Source organism: Uloborus diversus, chromosome 9 (assembly GCF_026930045.1).
Source record: "Uloborus diversus isolate 005 chromosome 9, Udiv.v.3.1, whole genome shotgun sequence".
NCBI lineage: Eukaryota > Metazoa > Arthropoda > Arachnida > Araneae > Uloboridae > Uloborus > Uloborus diversus.
Genome location: NC_072739.1, coordinates 98,712,544 through 98,733,711, shown reverse-complemented (window position 1 = coordinate 98,733,711; position 21,168 = coordinate 98,712,544). Strand labels below are relative to the sequence as shown.

General features: G+C 34.5%; 2 non-coding genes across 2 annotated transcripts; both read left to right on the top strand.

Moving 5' to 3' along the window:
* The first annotated feature begins 19,762 nt into the window (after positions 1-19,762).
* On the top strand, positions 19,763-19,834 carry Trnad-guc (transfer RNA aspartic acid (anticodon GUC)). Its single transcript has one exon. It is a non-coding gene; the product is annotated as a tRNA-Asp (tRNA).
* Positions 19,835-20,345: 511 nt separating this feature from the next.
* Positions 20,346-20,432, top strand: Trnay-gua (transfer RNA tyrosine (anticodon GUA)). Its single transcript is given in 2 exon segments — positions 20,346-20,382; positions 20,397-20,432. It is a non-coding gene; the product is annotated as a tRNA-Tyr (tRNA).
* Positions 20,433-21,168: the final 736 nt, after the last annotated feature.

Here is a 21,168-nt window from a genome sequence, read left to right as displayed (position 1 = left end):
ACTGAATAATAACTTTATAAAAAGTTAGATATTTACTAATATATATATATATATATATATATATATATATATATATATTAATATGTACGAAGACTTTTGTAGGATCACGTTTCCGGTATTTCTTAATTTTTGATTTCTTAAAAAACAAGTTTTGTTACGTTATTAATAAATTTCATGTACTTTTGTTAAAAACAGATAATAGGTCTTATCATTATTGTGTACCTATTCCGAAATATTAATCAATGGCTAGGGGCCTGTTTCATTGAAAATCGTAAGTGTACGAACACATTCTGGAGCCACTGTTATACTGCCTACATTAATCGTTTGATTGCTAAAGAATTTTCTTATCTTTGTGCTATGAGTGAGAAATAAAATGCGTATATTGAAAAGTTATAGAAACGCCAATAATTGTTAACAAAATTGTCAGCAAAATATGTTTTAATTGTTACACAAAATGAATTTTTGCTAAAACAAATATTTTTAATCTCACTTACTACAAGAGGAAATTTCTGCATAAATTACATGAATTTCTGCTTTACGTACTGTATAGTGTAAACTGTATTTCATGGTTGCATTCTGTTTTTTTTTTACTACATATTAGGGATGCACCTATAAGCAAATTAGCCTATTACCGATTAATCGGCTGTTGATAACCGGACGATTAATAATTATAATTATTATTTTTAATACTACCAGTGTCTCTATCATTTTTTTCTTTTATAATTTCAACTTTAGAATTAGTTAATAGTTTATTTCTGAGAGTAGATTTATTTTTCTCCACTTTCCTAAATTTCCCAAAACAATTTCAAAATCTCATCCAATATCTTTAAGCCACTTTTCATGTTCACGAACCACCGGTTGGGAACCCGATGCTCGAAACTCTCTTTCACAAAAAGGTAAAAAATAAAATTCTATGAACCATTTTTTTTGCAGTGGTGAGGGGGGGGGGGCTCAGAATTCCATTGGGAAGCTCACACAAATAAATAAAATAAAAGCAGGTGTTACAAGTTGCAACAGGAATAGATATGTTCTCAAAACTGCTAAAACATAAATTTCAGAAATTCAAAGAGGGCTGGGGAAGACTTTTTTTGCTCTGCTACACAAAGAAAAATAGTTTCAAAAATGCATGCAAACTGGTGAGGGGCCATTCACTAATTACGTAAGGGTCCTGAGGGGAGGGTGGTAGGAAAAATCTCTACATACCCTTACTTGGGGGGGGGGGATCAAACCCCGTCTTACGTAACATTTTTCAAATCGATATTTTGTATTAGAAATCGCGCGATCAAGTATTTTGGCATGGATTATACATTTGTGTTTGTAAGGTAAAAAACGTATTATGATGAGCTGTTTTTTAACTGTTTTACAAAGAATTAATACTGTAATTTTTTTAAAAAGAATCTCACTATGTATGGCATGTTTTATTTTTAATTAGTATCGCATCATATACAAAAAAAAAAAAAAAATGTCAGAAAACATTCAGTCTAAAGTCTAATTTTTTAATAAATATTTCTTTACATAAAAAGGTTTAATTTAATTAATAGTGAATTTAATAACGGTTCCAGTGATGTAAGATTCGTTATTTTATTATTTTGGAAAACGAAATGGAATCCTACGTAAGAATAGGGGGAAGGGTTTGAAAAATCTTACGTACCATTACACGGGGGAGGGGAGGGGGGAAAATTGCAAAAATCATCCTTACGTAATGAATGACCCCTGATAGCTCAGGGAGAGAAGAATGATCCTTTTTGTTTTCTTTTTTGTTTTGTCTGAAGCTGGATCAATAAACAGAATTATTAATTATTTAATTATTTTGTCTTTTGATAGTACATATTAACCAGTGGCGCCCAACCCTTTTTTACCCGAAGGCCAGAACACATAAGAACACATATAAACTTCAAAATATTTCATTCTTTTCAAAATAACATAGAAAAATACGGAAAAGGAAAGAAAATTACGATTACATTATTGTTGTTAGCAATTACTTGATGCTTATTTTATTAATTGTATGCTTTTCAGAAACCAATTTCTGAATATTTGGCTTCAAAGTTGTGACATAGTCACTGTTCGTGCTTTTCGATTTACAACACTGAACAAAACAACGGGCCATACACGGATCTGTTTCGCGAACCGGATGTGGCCTGCAGGTGGGCACCGCTGGTATATAAACGGAGGCAGAAATCAAAATAAGAAATGCAGCTGCACAGTGCAAAGCATAGCTATCAAGATTTTGCTAACAGTTAGTCCTTTTTAGGGTTATAAAAGTTATTTGTGAAGTAGGGTAATAAGAAAATGGCAGGAAGAAAAAAAGATATTGTTTGTATGTGTTACACTGAAGCGACTACAAATTCTGGAGAAGGTATTAAAGCCAATTGCAAGAACTGTGGATTAATTATGGTGGGAATAGTAGCTACAATGAAAAAGCATATAGATCAATGTTAACCTAGTGATTGAAATGTTGATGGGAATCTTGACCAAGAAAAAAGCAGAAACAGTTCAACTTCTGACATTTTATAGGTACAGTCAAGGGCCCATTCTCGGGACAGTTTTGAACTTTTACCTTTAGTAGCATATTAATCATATGTTTTCCATTCGAACAAAGTTCTCTATTTTTAGGATGTGCCTTAGTACTTCACCTCAAGACAAGGTATAGATGTGTAGATAAGTCCCTTTAAAAATAAAACAAAATAATGTTCATTGTCCCAAGTTAAGGACGCCCCACCCTAACTTGGGACACTTATTATTTTGATTTCTCTTTCATATATTTAGCAATATATAATAGATTTGGGACACCAACTATCATTTTAAAGAAGTTTATTTGAAAATCCAATGAAGAAAAAGGTATCATTAGATTGAATTAATATAATCTTGTAAACTTTCAATGACTTCAGAATGTATACTTACCTCTGAAAACACTGAATGTCTCCCCAGCCTTCTTAATTTTTTTGAATGTAATGTTTCTGCTTTCCCTTCTATATTTGGAAGCATAAAAGCAATTAGTGAACCCAAATAATTATTAACCCAGCTTATTTTTAGCTCTCCATATTCCTTATTTCACGTCTTTTCACATTCATTTGCATTCCTTCATGTACGTGAAATTTACTACAAATAAATTAGCCTGTCTTGTTAGCGTATGACACTTTTATTGTCATCAGAATAGCCCTCAATTTATAAAATTTTGTATCTATACGTTTTTGTTAATACAATTCTTGATTTCCTCAATATTCCTTATAGACACCTTTTATGCCTTAACATCCTAACTTGGAACAGTGTCCCAAATTTGGAGCGTATTTGCAATTTCTCAAATTTATTAATAAATACGTTTAACTGAATTAGTGGAGTGGAAATGAATTTGCTTAAATAAGGCACAGGTACGTAGCCGAGATGAAGTGTGAAACAAATTCAAACTAATGCTGCTCAGTTAGCGTAGGTAACCAAAGTTATTTCCATACTTAAAAACGGCATATTTTTTCGAAATTTTCAAAATCATAAAAATTACCTACAAAGCTATATTGCATCAAAGTTCAACTCACATAGTCTCATAAGATAACTATTAATTTATTCTGTAACACCATTTATTTCTTACTGATGAAATACCAGCAGGTGTACCAGCCCTCAAAATGAAATTTGGCAAAATGTCCCAAGTTAGGGTAATGTCATAAGTAAGTGCACTTGACTGTACCCAAATCTGCTCAGATAGGGATGCCCACCTAGGGCCACCTATTTTTTGTAGTATTAGGTGGGCTCTTGCTTTGGGAGGTCCTAGCGATATTTAGGGGGTGCACCCTTGATCTTAGGGGGTGGGACCCCCTGGCTAAGCGAAAACGTAATGAGATAGAGTGCTGGTATTTCTAAGAATTGCATTAATGCCATTATGATAAAAACAACAGACACAAAAACAGATATTAGACGAGGAAATGGCAAGGTATATTTTTGCAACCAATTCGGCATTACACCACGTTCATCATAGTGAATTTCAAATGATGATTTCTTTTTTAAGAACAGGGTCCTACTGCTTCAAATGAAGTAGAAATAGGTGCAGGCCCGACGAGAGGTCATGTCAATCTAGTCGGATACTAGGGGCCCGGGCCTTGGGGGGGGGGGCGACACTGATGCAAAAAAAAAAAGAAATGCAGTTTAACAGTCACTTAAAAAAGAGCTAATTGTTTTCCAGTAAGCAGCTTCGACTCCACCCCCCCCCCCTTTCTTATTTTTCCCTCTTTCTCTCCTTTCCCCCTTTTTTCTTGTTTTTTCTTTTTTTTGGGGGGGGGGGGGTGAGGGGGCCGGCGACATAACTGACAAGGGACCCGCCTTAACTCTCTACGGCCCTGAATAGGTGGAGCTATACTGCCGTGTGCAGGTAAACGGCAGTAACTGCAGTTCGATTTTCATTTTTTTTGCATTTTTGAAATCTTTATTACTATAGCTTTATGGTGCAAACATTTTTATTTGGCTGCCGCAGAAAAAAAAAAGCATTTTTTTTCCAGTGGTAATTAGCGGTAACTGCTTTTTTAGCGACATTTTGCGGGAAGTCGGCAGTATGTACTTACTGCTCTTTACCTGCCCACGGAAGAACGAAAACCTTCTCCCGTGGTCTGGTAAACGGCAGTAACTGCTTTCGTCGCTACATTTTGCAGGTAATTGGCAGAATGCACTTACTGCTCTTTACCTGCACACGGAAGAACGGAAACTTTCTCCCGTGGGCAAGCAAACGGCAGTAACTGCAAATTTTTTGATTTTCATGAAATTTTTTGCCCATGATCGTTCTGCCGTGGGAGAGTAAATGGCAGTAACTGCAAATTTTTCCCATTGTCTTTTCTTTTTCTTTTCTTTTTTTTTTTGGAATTTTTCAAATCTATGTTTCTTCAGTTTTATGGTGCAAACATGTTTATTTGGTTAGCGCTAAATGAAGGCATTTTTTTTATCAGTGGTGATTAGCAGTAACTGATAATATCGCTACATTATGCACGTAATCAGCAGTATGTACTTACTGCTCTATACCTGCCCATAACCATTGTCCGGAGAATGGAACATAAATGAATCGCCGCCATAACTTGAACCAAGACGCATAAACGGTTTTCCCGATTTCTTTTTAGCTCAACTAAGCGCAAGCAGTAATGCCCCGATGGGAGGTCATTGCGTGACCTCTCAAAAATTTTGATTTGGCAAATTTATTTGGAAAATATTGCATTTTCTAAAATTATTCCTAGTCGCTTCTCATTAGATGTAGGTATGCGTGCCAGGTCGTATTTTATCTTTCGGCAAAATTTGGGAATTACCGTCTCTCGTCCTTGAGCGTAAGAAATATTTAAAAGGGGGGAGATACTTGGGGAAAATAATCATATTTTATTTCAAATAAAGTCGAAGAAAACGTTTTGTAATTTGACAGCCCTCAAACATTAAAAAAAAAAAAAAAAAATCTTTGATTCTTCATATCCGTGTTCTTAAAACAATAGAACAAAATTATTTTTTGCTAATGTACAGTTATAGAAGATAACATACGAGTAAACACAAGTGATGCTTGGCAGACGATAAATAAACGTGTAGCAACAGAACAATTCTGTTCCATTTGTTTTGTTCTGTTGCAGACGATATTTTTCACTTTTTTTTTTATATATACGAAGCTGCTGCACTTTTAGTAGTTCGATGAGAGCCATTATTAACACACGAAGCATTTCTTTCGCCTAAATTTTCATGGATACTTATTGCTTTATTGCAAAGTGCGGAACATTAAGCGATTTGTCATAGGTTAAAAAATGCCTAAAGAATCTTCCAGTTGCCAAATGACAACGTAGGAACATTAAAGAGTTTTCGACAATGCCGTTAAGCAATCAAAACATGCCTTGTCGTCTATTCGTTGTCAGTATTTGAATTTTGAGTAAATGTATTTGATTTTCACGATTTTGAACATGTTGTAGCTTCCTCCAACAACAACAAATTGACTGTCATCAGCATGACTACAGATGACTTCCGTGGTTTCCCTGCAGGACAATCTGAGTGGAAACTGAAATCCATGTCAAAACCGTACATAGAGGACATCGTCAAAGTTGAGTTTCGCCGAGATTCCCGGAATCTCTTTTACAAAGTGGATCATGAAGATAATCAGTTCAAGGAATTTGATTTCCTAAAAAATAATTTTCATCTGAAGACTTCTATGTCTGCACCCCCCCCCCCCCCCCCTTCGTCCGCGATTTTGAGGAATTCCAATTAAGAGGAAACATGACAGAAGATTTAGTAGATGCGCAAAAAAAAAAAAAAAAAAATCTGCTGAAGTTTTTTTTCTGTTTAGTGTTTAAAAAGGTAAAACACAAAAATGAGTTCGTTGTAGCAAGGACTGTTTAAATCAGCAAGTATATCTCGTATCTGAGGAGGTACGTAAATGTGTTTTGGATTAAATTTATATCAAGTGGATGTAGGTCGATACCCTATTTAAATTATGTCCTCTTTAATAATAAATTTATAACCAACATATGTATATATATATATATATATATACATGTATATTTATTAATTTATTTTTATATTGGCATAAAAACATTTGTGTAAAAAAATATTTTTATTTATTTTTAAATTACATTTCATTTATTTATATTAAATTTATGTCAAGTGTATACACGGTATTTATTTATTTTTTAAACTAAAATATATTATTCACATTGCAATAAATATACTTCGTAATGACTTATCTACTCCGTATTATGTTGGATTTGTAATTATTGGTCATTCAATAGTACATTGTGCAGTTACTGCTGATTGCCAGTAAAAGTGCATGAAAATTACTGCTGCGAAGAGCAGGTAAACGGCAGTATCTGCTATAATTTAAATTTTGATTGCAAAATCAAAATGAAACAGACTGCCCAAAAAAATACTTCGATATAAACATATAGAATAGCCTAAAATCAAATTTCAATATTTTATTGATGTTTGTGGGAAATCAAAAACGCGTTTCTTCAAATATCTCAAAAACTCATTTTTGTAGATACTGCCGTTTACCTGCACACGGCAATCTACTATATAGCATCTACGATCAAGAAGGTGAAATGTTCAAACTACTTAAATGGAGAAATCGTTAACTTTAGCATAGACGAGTGGTAAAACGTTCATAAAGAACCAATATAACTGTAACAACAAAAAAAGGTGAAAATTATCTAGTTGACACAATAGATACATCTGGTTGTCCACACACAAAACAATACCTTACAGAAATTTAGTTCTAAAACAGTGGTTTACAAAATGGTTCACAAAGACCCCCAGGGATTTACGTTAGTTTGCCAGGAGTCCGTGCAAACGAAAGAGAAAATTGTCCATGAGATGAAAATAGAAGTCCGCGAGCCTGGATTCTATATAAGCAAATTTGAACTGAAATTTTGACAACTTATAACTCTAAAAATGCCATGGTGCACCAAACAGATTTTACTCCTTTTTACTTACATATTACTAATTTATATGAAATAATAATAATACAAGATTATCCAACATTGAAAAACTATATGCGCCACGGTTCGGTATGATGACCATGTTGGTTTCTTATTTTATGGATTTTCTCCCTGATTTGCGTTTTGTGCCATATTTATTATAAAAAGTATGAATAAATATGTTAAGCTTTTCTCTTCAACTATTTTCCTTTATTTTAAATTTAAATCTTCTAGTCTGCAGTAAACCCTGTCAAATTAAGGTATCCGAATAGGTTTGGAGCAGCTTTTTTTTAAAAAACATCATTATGAAATAATATTAAGGTGCAGAAGGATCTTAAAACATGCATTGTGCTTAAAAATAAAACATATTATTTTTTTTAATTTGTGATTTTGGGATAAAAATGACTGAAAATTATCAGTTAGGAGAAAACACTTAAAAAAATTAACTTGACACATACAATTTGCTAAGATTAATTCACATGTATAAATACACTACTAATGAAATAGAGCGCAGGTTAAGAAATATTTCAAGAATTTTAAGATTTATGAAATTACGTGACTTTATCTAGAAGTTTCTCTAAAATTAGTCACCTTTTTTTTTTTTTTTGGGGGGGGGGGGTAAAAAAGGCTATAAATAAAAAAAAATTTCATCATTTACATAATCTGCGGTCTATTAAACTCTCAAGTACTTGCAAGACAGGCATGCCAAATTTCATGCGTCAATTCTGAATAGAATTTGTAAAACCATGTTTTCCGTAGCCAGTATCGAGCGAAAATTGCATTCTTCAAAAATTGTAAGTAAGGAACTTAAACGTTTGAAAACAACTGTTCTAAAAGAATATTCCTTCGTTTTCATTAAAATATATTACTTTGGCGACAAAATGAATACCTGTCTGATGGAAAACAAGTCGCAGTATATAACTCTTGAAAATTCAAGGTAAGCCTCGTTTATATCGACGCGTTTTTCCAGTCTTGGCACACACGCCACAATATGTCTAAAATATCAAAATAAGCCCCTTTTTAGAAAATACATCTTTTTTTTTTTTTGGATAAAAGGTACTCTTTATTCTGTTCTGCACCCCTGATAACGTCGATACAAATTTCATGATCATCGGTTGTGCAGTTAAGGTGTGAAAACATTACAAAGTCACTTTCGCATTTATAATATTAGTTAGGATACATATATAATTGATAGATGTATGCTAGAGGAAAAAAATGAAGTATGATAACTTACCGGTAATAACATTTTTCTTGTCTTCATTATTTGTATGTTTCAGGTTTTTTGCAACACTAAGCGAACAGTCCACGCTTGTCTTTTTTGAAGATAAGTATTTTATAACATGTTTCCTATTGAATGAACACGAAATAGGAGTGAAATTAGTATCTTTGCAGACAACACTCTTTTCCTCATGCTTCCATACACGGAAACTAACAAACAAAGCATCTAATGCACCATTCTTTTTCTTTCTGACGCACATATGGAGTTTAAATGAAACTTGTTCTTCAAATTCAACTAGGACTTTAGGACTGATATCCACACGCCACGTGTATCCTGCACACATAAACTCTGGGCCCCGCACGGTAGAAGAGTCATCCACAGGAAGCATTTCAAAATTTTCAATTTTCCAGTGCAACTCGACAGTTTCTTTTTCAACAGTTGATGAAAAGTTATAGATTCTTTTTGTATCCATGTTTGGTACTTATCAATACAAAATTTCAACTTTTCAATTAACTTTTTTAGCGCTGTATGTATGGATGTATGGCTAACTCAAGCAAAATCAAATGGTACAAATGAAGATTGCTTGAAACAGTAATAGGGTTGCCATAATTTTGGGATTATATTTTTCTGAACAACCAATTCGCTCACGCATTTTTTGAGCTAACTCAAATACAAAGGAAATTCTTAGTAAAAGTTCAGACTTTAATATTGCTTTAAAAACTGCGTTATTTATAACTAATTTTTCCCCAACCTTATCGATAAGTAGGCTTGAAAGACGTCCCGGTTTACTTCATGTCCGGGAGAAAATAAATTTGATTATAGTGGGCTTGCCAGACAAAATTCCGGTGTCCCGGCTGGTTTACATCACGTTCCGGAAATTGAAATTTGATTATAGATGACCAAAAAAGCCTAAAAAGAATTAACTGTGAAGGATTATCTAGAATAATTACGCTCTTTTACAACAATATTAAAACCAAAAAAATTCTAGCCAATGAAAAGTACATGTAAATAAATATTGTTCAATTTTTTTTTAGTTATTCAAAGTGTTTCTACTTACTTGAGTAACTTGAAAATATTAACATGTAAGAAATAAAATGCTTAAATTTATCGGCTTGGGTCATGTATTATTACTCCTGGTTTTGGTTCATAATTTAGTAACTATTCATTCATAGCATTAAGAATGAACGACCCTCCAAGGGCGCCCATATGCAAAATTTTAAGGGGGGGGGGGCTCAAAAGTTTTCCCCATGGTTTAGCAGAATATTTTCCCCATGGAAACCGATTTCAGTACAGATTAGAGATATTGAAATTTGACTACTTAATAATTTATTCATTAATGGCTTGAAAAGAAATTTTAATACATTTTTGCAAAGAAAAAAAGCACTAAAAGCAAGGAAGTTCTCGTTTCTAAGAGGGGCTTGAGTCCCCCTTACCCCCCTACATGGGCACCCTTGATACCCTCTAAAAACCAGCCAAGGGTGTTAACCCTTTTGAATATCCGCAACACTGGGGGGACTCTCTTTTGGTGTCCCGGTTGAACACTTCAGAAATCTGGCAAGCCTAATTATAGGTGATCAAACCAGTCTAAAAATAATTATCTGTGAAGGAGCATTAGGATCATTATTTTGTCATTTTTGTCATTGGTATGAAAAAATTAAGTTCGCGGACAATATTGTGAATACTTTTACAACAAGATGAAAACCAAAAAATACTTTCTAAAAAAAAGCCCTAGCCAATGAAGAGTACATGTAAATATTGTCCAAAATTTTACTTGTCAGAAATAAAATGTCTGAATCTATCTACTTGTATCATTTACTTCCGGTTTAGGTTCAAAATTAGAACCAATTAGGGGCTGTGCACATATAACGTTATCAATTTTTCACATATTTTTGACCCCCCCCCCTCCCCTACGATATCAAACGTTATCATTACACGACCCCCCCCCTCACTCTATGATATCGTTATCAGGTACAAAAAAATTAAGTTTTTAATTCTATATCCCACCCATTAATTTATAAAATTATTTGTGTACAGTCAATATCAATACCATAATTATCAGTAATGTTTTTATAAAATCGAGGTATAATTAACAAAGGTATTAAAAATAGAATAATTTTAATATTACGACTAATATGTGATAAATTAAAAAATGTATTTGTTATAATTATTTTATCACGTATAAATTGACATTTAAAAAAGGAAATTTAAGAATTTACAATAATTAAGATAAGGAAAAATGAACAAAAATTAAGTGGAATACAGTGATGAATAATGAAATAATGTCACAATTCTTCCCATGTTGGTTCCATTAGTTCTATTATAGGTATCTCGTCTGAAATGTTTGGAAGATCACTTTTCAAATCTGCACTGCAATCACACTCATCTTTATCAATCCACTGTAGATCATCATCATCCCTAAAACAAGCCAAAAGTTCTGTCCGCCTGCGAGCAGCAATACGCTTTGGTTTCATTTTCTCAATGATCATGGCTTTTCCGCATACTTTTGAATGATCTTTTAAAGCCTTTAAGGTGCAATGATATATATCACACTTCACACAAATGCGTTTTTTCAAGATTTCGTCGTTTATTGATGGCAAGAACAAATCATATGCAATTTCACTAACATTTGAAGATGTCTGCTTCAGCTTGGCAGCATCCTGCATCAATTGCGCGGCACACAAAGGAAGATATGCTCCTCCCTTTTGAATGGTCAATCCCTCACTGACTGGAACAGGAACTGGCAAGAAATGGTTCTTTAAGATTGAACCAATATTTGATCGTTTTGGTGTACAGCACGATCGATCGTCACATTTTACTATTTGACACAAATATGTGGAACATCTCATATGTGTTCTTTTCCAACTCTGACAAACTTCTGAACTTATACGTTCACTTCCAGGTGCCTGATACTTTGCTACTACAGGGTAGTCATCAATTACTGTTGAATTCCATACTTCAGAGAGCACATTTGCAGCTGCTTCGAAGTTTTTCTTCTCTTTCTCGACATCAACAGTCTTACCACTCGAATCCAAGTGATTTCCGAAGTGATCATGTGGCAAAACTAAACCTGAGAGTTGGCGGCTAAGGGGTGCCATTCGCCTCTCTACTGCATTGTAGGCCGAACGACCAGGGGCATTTGTGGCTAGGAATACGGCATCCAAATCAAACTTTTTAAAAGTCTCAATTGCGGCAAGCTGTACTTTTTCATACCGAGGATTTTCGTCGGGGCCACCATCACTTGTGATGATTAATACTGGTTTTACAGTAGAATCTTCCCTTCGAACTAATTTTGAAAATTCTGGCAGAGTCATCACATTGTCTAAGTCAAATGCATGAGTTTCAGCAGTTGAAGAATCGTGTTTAGCAGAGCGAATCGCTATATAAGTTGGACCGGAATATGATACTCTTGTCGGATCGCATGGTTTACCATCTTTAATTACTAGTCCGGCATAAACACTTGGTATTAGTTTGTGTCTAGCTGCTTTCACAAAATCATGGTCTGGAAGTCGAACACGATAGTCTAAGTGCATTATCAATGGGCTTTGATTTTTAGCAGCTGTAATGCCAATTGGTACCCTACATTTATCATCAACTGACAGAAAGACAACATCTTGACTGGTTAACGTTGCGGATAATTCTTTCAGGTGATTGATTGTCATTTTACAAAACTCGCTGTCTGCGTGAGCTCTTCTTTGATTGTTTTGTGGTTGGCATAAACGGACCGGCACAGTAGTAACATGGCGCTTTCCTTCGACTGTAGAATAATTTCGCGGCAGTAATCGCAAGTAAGTAGCTGTTCTACTTAGCATTAATCCGTGATTTTCCTTCAGTTCGTTGTGCAAGTCGTCTAATGTCATACATGAATTAAGGGCTTCACAACGTCGTCGTCCATCTGCACCAGCTCCCTGCTTCGCCAGTTCACAAATCACTTTCAAAATCTCTGGTTGGTCATTTTCCAGAGCTGGTCTCCCTATTTTCTTAACTAACTTCATATTATCTTCAGGATATTTCTCTTCCAATGCCTCAAAAAGTTCTCTTTTTTTCTCGCGCTTTCCTATTGGCTTCAGCTACATTTATTAGCCGTTTTAATTGCTTTTCTAGATTTTTCACATCATCTCTGGCCTTTTGAATATCAGAGTGGCTCACTTCAGCGAGCCCAACATCCCTTTGACGCAAAATCAAGAAAAGCCGATCTTTCGCTAGGGCAATTTTTGAAATCAGTGTCTTTTGTGCTGGTGCTTCTCGGGCATTGTTGATGGGCTTCTCAGATGAATCTTTCGGAATAACTTCAGGTTCGGGTTTCGAATTCGTTATTTCGCTACTTCCAGAACTGGTACTGTCATTCATAGCTGTTGACGCTGCAATCTGTGCTTTCTTCTCCGTTGAAGGTACCTGTGTAAAAATAAATGTTGTTTAGTGAGCGCCTTTGGAGTGAATGTTATATTTTCAAACAAAATATTACATTCACTAAAAAGAATTATAATAAACCCTTGACCGAGATATTAAGAATACCAATCGATTAAAAAAATTCCATTCGAAAATTCGCATCGGTTCGAGAGTTATCGTGCGAAGAAACGTCCGTACGTCCGTACTAACATTACGATCTTAGTATACACTACGTGATCCTAATAAAGAAAAATCTGACAAGTGTAAGAAAAGTCAGAAATCCATTTTATCAAATATTCAGAAACTGCAATTCAAAACCAACAATCAAAATCACTATGCTAATCTTTGATAAGTTCTAACTTTTGTTTTGATATTTTTATTTTAAAAGGATGACTAGCCTGTTCCGCAGTTGTAAAGGGGACTAAATAAAAACGAAAAGTACAATTTACATTTAACAAATTTCTAACGTATATAAGAATGCAGAATAAAAGAAAAATAATCATTTTTCTAAAGCAAACACGATTCAGTTTCGATTTCATTAGAAAAAATGTTCTGATGAAAAAAAAATCTTCCTGTCTGCTAAGGAAAACAAAAAAAACAGAAGTTCATTGGAAATGACAAAAAAAAAAATATAAAATCATAACTAAAAAAATAAATATTCTCTAATAAAAAAAAACTTCAAAAAAAATGTAAAATCAAAAATAGAATAATCAACCATGGTCAAAAAAGAAACTAAAAAAATATAACATTCATCTATAATTCCAAACGATAAAAAAAAGCAGATGTGTATAAAAGAAAGGAAACTGAAAAAAAAAATTAAATTAAAAATTCTCCCCGCTAAGAAAAAAAATCTCCTCCATAATGCTCCAATTTTCTAGTGAAACGGTTTTAGAGTAGAGTGGACGCAATAGTTTACATCCCCATGTTAATACCAACGCATGCATTATCAAATTTTTAGAAAAAACTTACCTTTGTCCAAAAGGATAAAAGCCCTGCTCTCTTTTTCTTTGCAATTTTGTTCAATTCTTCAAGCTTTCTCTGTAAAACAGTGTTGAATTCTGGATCAAACTTGTGAGCATTCCAAAATATGGTTGCCTCTCTCTGACAAACTTGTTTTGTTTTATCTGGATTTGCAGTTTGAATGCTTTTATGTAGTTCTAAAAACATTTTATTTTTATCCATTTCAAGAGATTTAGAAAACGTCTTCACACAACAAGAACGATTGCATCGATGAGTGTGACTCCACAAGTTGCCGTCTTCATTCCTTATCAGTTCGCAATTCGCATAACTTCATTGGTCAATAGGTAGAAAAAAAAGCGAGGGAATGGAACAAAGGTGACATTGGGCGACCTTGGTCGATAGAACAAAAAGATGTATCCCAGGCGAATTCTCGGAATAACCGTGGGGGAGGAGGATTTGGCTCTGGAGTGCAGGTGTGATATTTCTGGTGTTATTTCAATCAATCGTTACTGTATGTGTTTTGTGCCTTAAATTAGAAATAAACTCGCGAATATTGCACGAAAAATACGAAAATTGCAATATTATACGAAAATTTAAAAAAGTGATAACGTTATCAAACTTAAAACCCCCCCTCCCCCTCTCGATATCATACGATATCATTTGGCTTTACCCCCTCCCCCCCCCTAAAATGATAACGTTATATGTGCACAGCCCCTTATTCATGGCGCTGAGAATGAGCTACCCTCTAAAAAACAAGCCAAGCCGGCCCGTTATTTCGAAATTTTCCTGGAGGGGGGGGAGACAAAGGGTTATTTTCAATACATTTTATGGAAAATGGCTTACGGATGAAAATACTGTCTTTTCATTTATAAGCTCATTTCTTTTGAATTGAAAAGGCGTTCCTTGTAACGCCGAAATAAGTGTCTGCAGTATTCTGCAATTTGTGCTATTTGACGTTGTTATTTCTTACTTTACTATCAACTTGCAAAAAAAAAAGGAATTTGTTTACTCTCACAATTCCCATTGTTCTTTTAATTTTCACGTTCATTATCGAAATTCCCAGGTTTATTTCAGTTATTCAAAAATCTGGGTTTTTTGCATCTCGTAATTAGTATATTCTTTCCATGGCGCAGACCTGAAACTCCAGTGATTTTCAATCACTTCAGGAGGACAAGGTATGGGCAGGAGCGTGCACATAAAGTTTGGGGCCCGTCACAAATGACTTTTTCGGTCCCCCCTACATATAGTTTACCCCTATATTTCACTCCTAATTTTAAAAATATTGGGTCTCCTTCAGGCTCGGGCCCGGGCCAACAGGTGACCCTTCTCTTCCCCTGCACGCCCATGGGTATGGGAGATTTGTTCTCTGGTTTATCACTAATTCACACATGTAATTTTAAATGGATTATTTTGCTGAAACAATCAACACATTTTATGAGTCATTTTATCACGAAGGATGCTACGAGAGTCGACTTTTCAGTTGTTTCAGCGTACAGCATCATACATTCAGTATACTAAACTTGAAACGTGTTAAAAGTTGAAATTTTTCTTCGGCAACTGCAATGTATTTTTCTTTTTTGCAATCGGAACGCAAAAGTTCATCAATTGCAACCAAAGAACTTCAAAAAAAGAAAAAAAAACCAGCTAATGTGTGCCTCACATGACTTCCTTTTACTTCAATTTAATGTCACTTTCGCATTATTGGTAATTTTCATGTGGTTCAATAGTTTACTTTCTATATATCACCAACAGAGGCAAAATTGAAACCAGATTTTAAAAAAAATTAAAAAAATCGCGAAATTTGTCGCCAAGTTGGCGAAAAAACTTGGCGACCAAAAGAATGGCGATATGTTGCCAAGTGTCCGCCAAATTGTAACACCACTTGAGTTTACATCGAAATTAACAATGATTTCCCCCCAAAAACTGGCAAAAGACCCCCTTTGAAACACCCGAATGCAACCAAAAGAGGAGTTACACAACTAGACTCCACTAGGAGTCTGTGTACCAAATTTCAACTTTCTAGAACATACCGCTCTTGAGTTATGCGACATACATACGCACATACGCACATACATACGTACATACAGACGTCACGAGAAAACTCGTTGTAACTAACTCGGAAATCATTAAAATTGATATTTCGCGTGACTATACGTTCTTAGGCCCTTATCCACGAGTGGTCGAGTCGAAATAAAAACGGGTTCATTCATTCGGGGGTGAGCAAAATGGAAATTAAGGCCGATTTTGGAGGGAAATTTTTTCGCGAATACAGTACTTCCTTTTTTGTAAAAGGAAGTAAAAAACATGCATCTGAGTTTTGACGTCTTGAATTCAAATTTTGTTTCTCGCAATCACGAACTACGATACGACATAACTCCTTAGGTTTCTTGTTTCTGCGAATAGAATAGAATGGAAATAACCAAGAAATGTGCACCCGTCATTATGAATTGGGATTTTCTAAAATAGGTAAGCAGGGCCGTCCGAAGAGCTAGCGGCTTACGGGATAAAAGTTTCCTAGCGCGCCTCCCCCCCCCCCATACACACACAGAAAAATCAAGTTAATTACTGTTTGACCACGGATTGTATGTAATCTGGCAATCTGCCAAGTAAAGACGATTCCATCTGATTCAATCAAGCTGGGAAGATGGGAAAATAGCGATGGCATATTGATACACCCGTTTTATAATGTCACTAGTGCCTTATTCATTTATTGCATTCTCAGAAATAAAGTAAGGGGAAACAAAGATAGTTACATGGAAACAACAAAAAGAAAAGAAAATATTTTCATTTCGTTCAGGAACGTAAAAGCAAAATGGTAAGCTCAAAACTTTGTTGTGAATAAATAAATCAATTAACTTTAGCCGTGAGAATATAGATCGAATCTAATTCAGTTTTAAAAAATGTTGCTGCGATCAAATTTTCATTTTTACAAAACTAAGGCTAAATATTAGAGATGCAAAAGTGCACATCTGAAACAAACCAATTAACACCCCTATAAACTAATAGATACGTCCATTTCCGCCTATAAACCGGATATTAGCCTTTCCATGTAATCGATGGTCAAACTGTATAACATCAGTGCATCATACGCGTGAACGCGTACTTGTATTTTTTACATATTGAAATGTTAAAAATTCAAATATTTATCTTGTAAAATGTTATCCTACAACCACAAGATAAAAAGCAAACTATTAAAACTAAATTAGTTACCCATATTGATCAATCTAAGAACACGAATAAATAATTTGCTGATTATGAATAGAAAATGTATTTATCGAGAAGTAAATTACATCAAATTTAAATTTCGATCTGGACACATCCAATGATTCTTTTCAGGAATTTTTTGGTTTTACTTGTACCAACTTAATACCAGCTTTCATATATGTTAAAAACAAAGATGTAATTCTTTTTATCAAATATTTGTAAGTTTTAGGAGAACGCCCCCAAATACCTAACATCGAAAATCTCTCGTTTGCGTTTTTGGAGCTTTAATTTTGAAAAATTACAGACCGTAATATTACAAAATATGGTTTTACAATTGCATTTTAAGACTTGAGTTAAGAAACTATTTTGGAATAGCCCCTGCCAGTGAAACATTGCTTAAGAAATGCTCCCAGATCCTATTTACCATAAAATCTTCAAAGTTTGTTTAAAGTTGCGTTTTTGAACTTCAATTTCGAAAACTTGCAGGGGGGGGGGGATTGTTTTCAATGTATAAAAAAATAAATCAGAAACAGTCTCTGAGCTCCCACCCTTACTTCTAACGTCAATAAATATGGCCTATAATCGCGTTTTTAATGGAAACGCGGTATATACAGATGCGCCAAAGTGCATCATTTGCGACGTCATAAAGACTATGCCTCATTTTCAAAATTGGAAATTTTAAAAATTAATTAAAAATTAAGCGCTGTAAAAATGAAAAAAAAATTTCTCGCTTCATGTTTTTTTTTTTTTTTGCTTATTCTATCATTTTTAGTGACTAAAAGTAATACTTTTGATTGAAGGAAACAACCCAATTTTGCAGGGTCACTTTTAAAAAATAGGAATTAATTATTTTAGGAATAAATTATAGCCTAAGTTGCTCCCCGATAATGTAGTTATCTATGGTGAAAAAATGGTTAAAATCGGTCGAGTAGTTTTGAAGATTACCCCGGACATAGATACATACATACATACGTACACACAGAAGTAGCCATTTATGAATCAAGATTAATAGCTTTGAAAAATTTAACAAATATGTTTTATAAGTTGGAAGTTGGCCAAATGAAAAATTCACATCATGTGGCATATCATTCTTGCCCCGAGCCCTTCAATTGCTAAAAAAGTCGCATTGAGGTACATACCTCCGTGGTCCTAGCAAATTTTGTGCCAAATTTATGGCTCTTAATGATAGAAAACAAAAATGAGCCAAAATAGCAGAAAATATAAAACGGGAAATATAATCGGGAAAAGGTGACACACTCTAAACGTGTTTTTTGTGTCAAGCGTAAAACCGCAATTATAGAAATTGTGAAATTCCAACGATTAAGGCCTGATTAACGCACAGGTCGGCTAGACCTGGACCTGAGGCCCCACCTTTCTAAGGGGCCACAAATTACTTAATCATGCATTGCATTACAACCATGCAAAAAATACAAGTATTTTTAAATGATGATAGTTGAAAAAAAAAAAAAAACTTCCTTTAAGGAGAACATTTATTAATTCTGCCAGTAACGAATTCACAATCTCACAATTATGAGGGGCCCCGGAAGGGATTTAAAAAAAGCACATGATAAAAATGATTTACATGAATCTGCGATAGGCATGGAGGCACCCCCAAAAAATGCATTCCGACGGGCCCTAAGCCTGTAAATTAACCACTGCATCCCAATATAGATGGGGGGGGGGGAGGGCTCCCAATTATTGTGGGCTTAGGGCCTCACTGTTAGTTAGTCGTGCCCTATGCTAACGAAGAAGAAGTTAAACTTCCCTCATATAAAATCCAGTATCTTATGAAGCCGGCCAATGAAGAGTTAACGCGGTGTGGTTCAATCATTTAATAACCAGAAAATTAAAACCTTTTATGAAATCTCGAAGACGGAATAAGAAGGAAGTAAAGAATGCAAATTATGAAAAATGAATATTTCGGGACAAATCCTTTAAATTATAATAAAACATACAGATACAGAGGAACAAGACAAAGCTATAAACCACACGACACCTAAATCTGGATCAGTATTTGGATTTGGTTGAAATAGACATTGAAATGTAGCAGAAACACGGCAAAAACTTGTGTTTTGACCCCATTAGGGCCGTCATTTTACATTTTTAACTTTGGGTGGGGGGGGGGCAAAGGGAGTGCACTCAAAAGTGTCATATGAAAATAATTAAATACCTGCAACGAAATTTTTCATTTGAATAAATTATGTCTCAAAATCCCCCTTCCGAATGACTGAAATGTGCAAAAATATTACTTGCAATATGACTCATATGTACGATCTTCACTTTTTATTCAATTTCCCTTTCATAAAAAGGAATAGTGTTGCAGATGCATTTGAAATAAAGCGAAAATCTGTATTTGACCCCCTTTCCCCCCCTCACCCCTAACCCCCAAAGTTGTATCTCCTCAGAACTGAAGGAAAAGTTCCACATCCTTTCTTTTTTAATTTTGGGGTCATGACCTAATTTGAGGTGTTAAGAAAGCGTGAGTTTTCAAAAAAACAAACCAAAATTCAAATCATTTACACGTGTTTAATCACAAAAATACGTTGCGAAATTGTAACTAAATGAAACCTTACTGTGTGTGTCCTCGGTAGTATAGTGGTCAGTATCCCCGCCTGTCACGCGGGAGACCGGGGTTCGATTCCCCGCCGGGGAGAACTTTTTTTAATTCATTACTTTTTTTAATGAAGATATTGCAGGAGGTTCTTTTTTTTCTCTCAAATGTATTTTTCTTCAACATTTTTTAAAGGCATTTATAATTTTTGTGATTTTCTCTCTCTCTTTTTTCTGTTGTAATTGGTATTTTTATTCCCCTGCATGAAAGTAGTATTTGTTAACAGAAAATTGGAACTTTAACGTAAAATTGGACATTATATATTTTTTATTCTCTTATTATTCTTCATACGCTTAAAATTTCACATTGTACGTGAAATTTTGAGCTCAGAATTATGTTTCTGGAGAGCAATATTAGAAATGGTCAAAATAAAATTTCTATTCCGATTCATTTTCTACGAATTTTAAATGTTCCTTCTATTTCGGAACTTTGGAATAAATTAACTGAAAGGATGAAATGTAGACTGAATACTTGAACCTCGTTACTCATCATAAATTCGATGCTCTAAATTTAACTCCGCGATTATCAATGTTAGTTCTTTCCTCCTTGCCATCCGTCGATAGCTCAGTTGGCAGAGCGGTGGACTGTAGCTGGTATAGCAGTAATCCATAGGTCGCTGGTTCGACTCCGGCTCGACGGAAAGAATATTTTAGCTCTACTATTCTAATGTGCTGTGATTTTTATAATGCTTTGAACAAAATTTTAATACAAGCTGCTTCCCTTTTTTTTTCTTTTGCATTTGTGACGAACCACTTTCAATTTTTAAGACATTTCTTTCAAATTTTAATTTTCAAATCACGTAAGTGTAAGGAAAATTGTATTTTTCAAATGAATTTGAATTACTAATTTCGGAGGAGGGAAGAAAGGAGTGGAGAACTCATAACACACCCGTTTATGTTAAAGAGTTTATGAAACAAATAATTAGCTGCTTTCTGAAATTTTGCCCAATATTTTAAGTTGTGTATAACAATTGAAGCTTAATTTTTCTGTAAGCTCGCTGAAGCTGAGTTCTCCTTTAAATAATAACTGATTTTTTTCAGAAAAGACGAAATTCAGGACTTTTAGGCATGAAAATAGGTTTAGAAGATTATAGGTCTCCGTTTTGTTAGATTTTCTGCCCTAGTTAAATTTATCAAACCCAGTAGCACCACTTGAGGTGGCGGGGGGTTGCGCTGGGAAACGCCCTCTTAGGGGTTGACATCCAAAATTTATTTAGTTTTTCTGAAAAATATTTAAAAAAAAATAATTTGAACTTTGACATTTTGAATTCAAATTTAATGTTTTTCGCAATCACGAGTGTGTGTGTGTGGGAGGGGGGGGGGGGTATGTTTTTTTGTGTGTGGGCGGTTTGTATATGTATGTAGGCATGTGTGTGC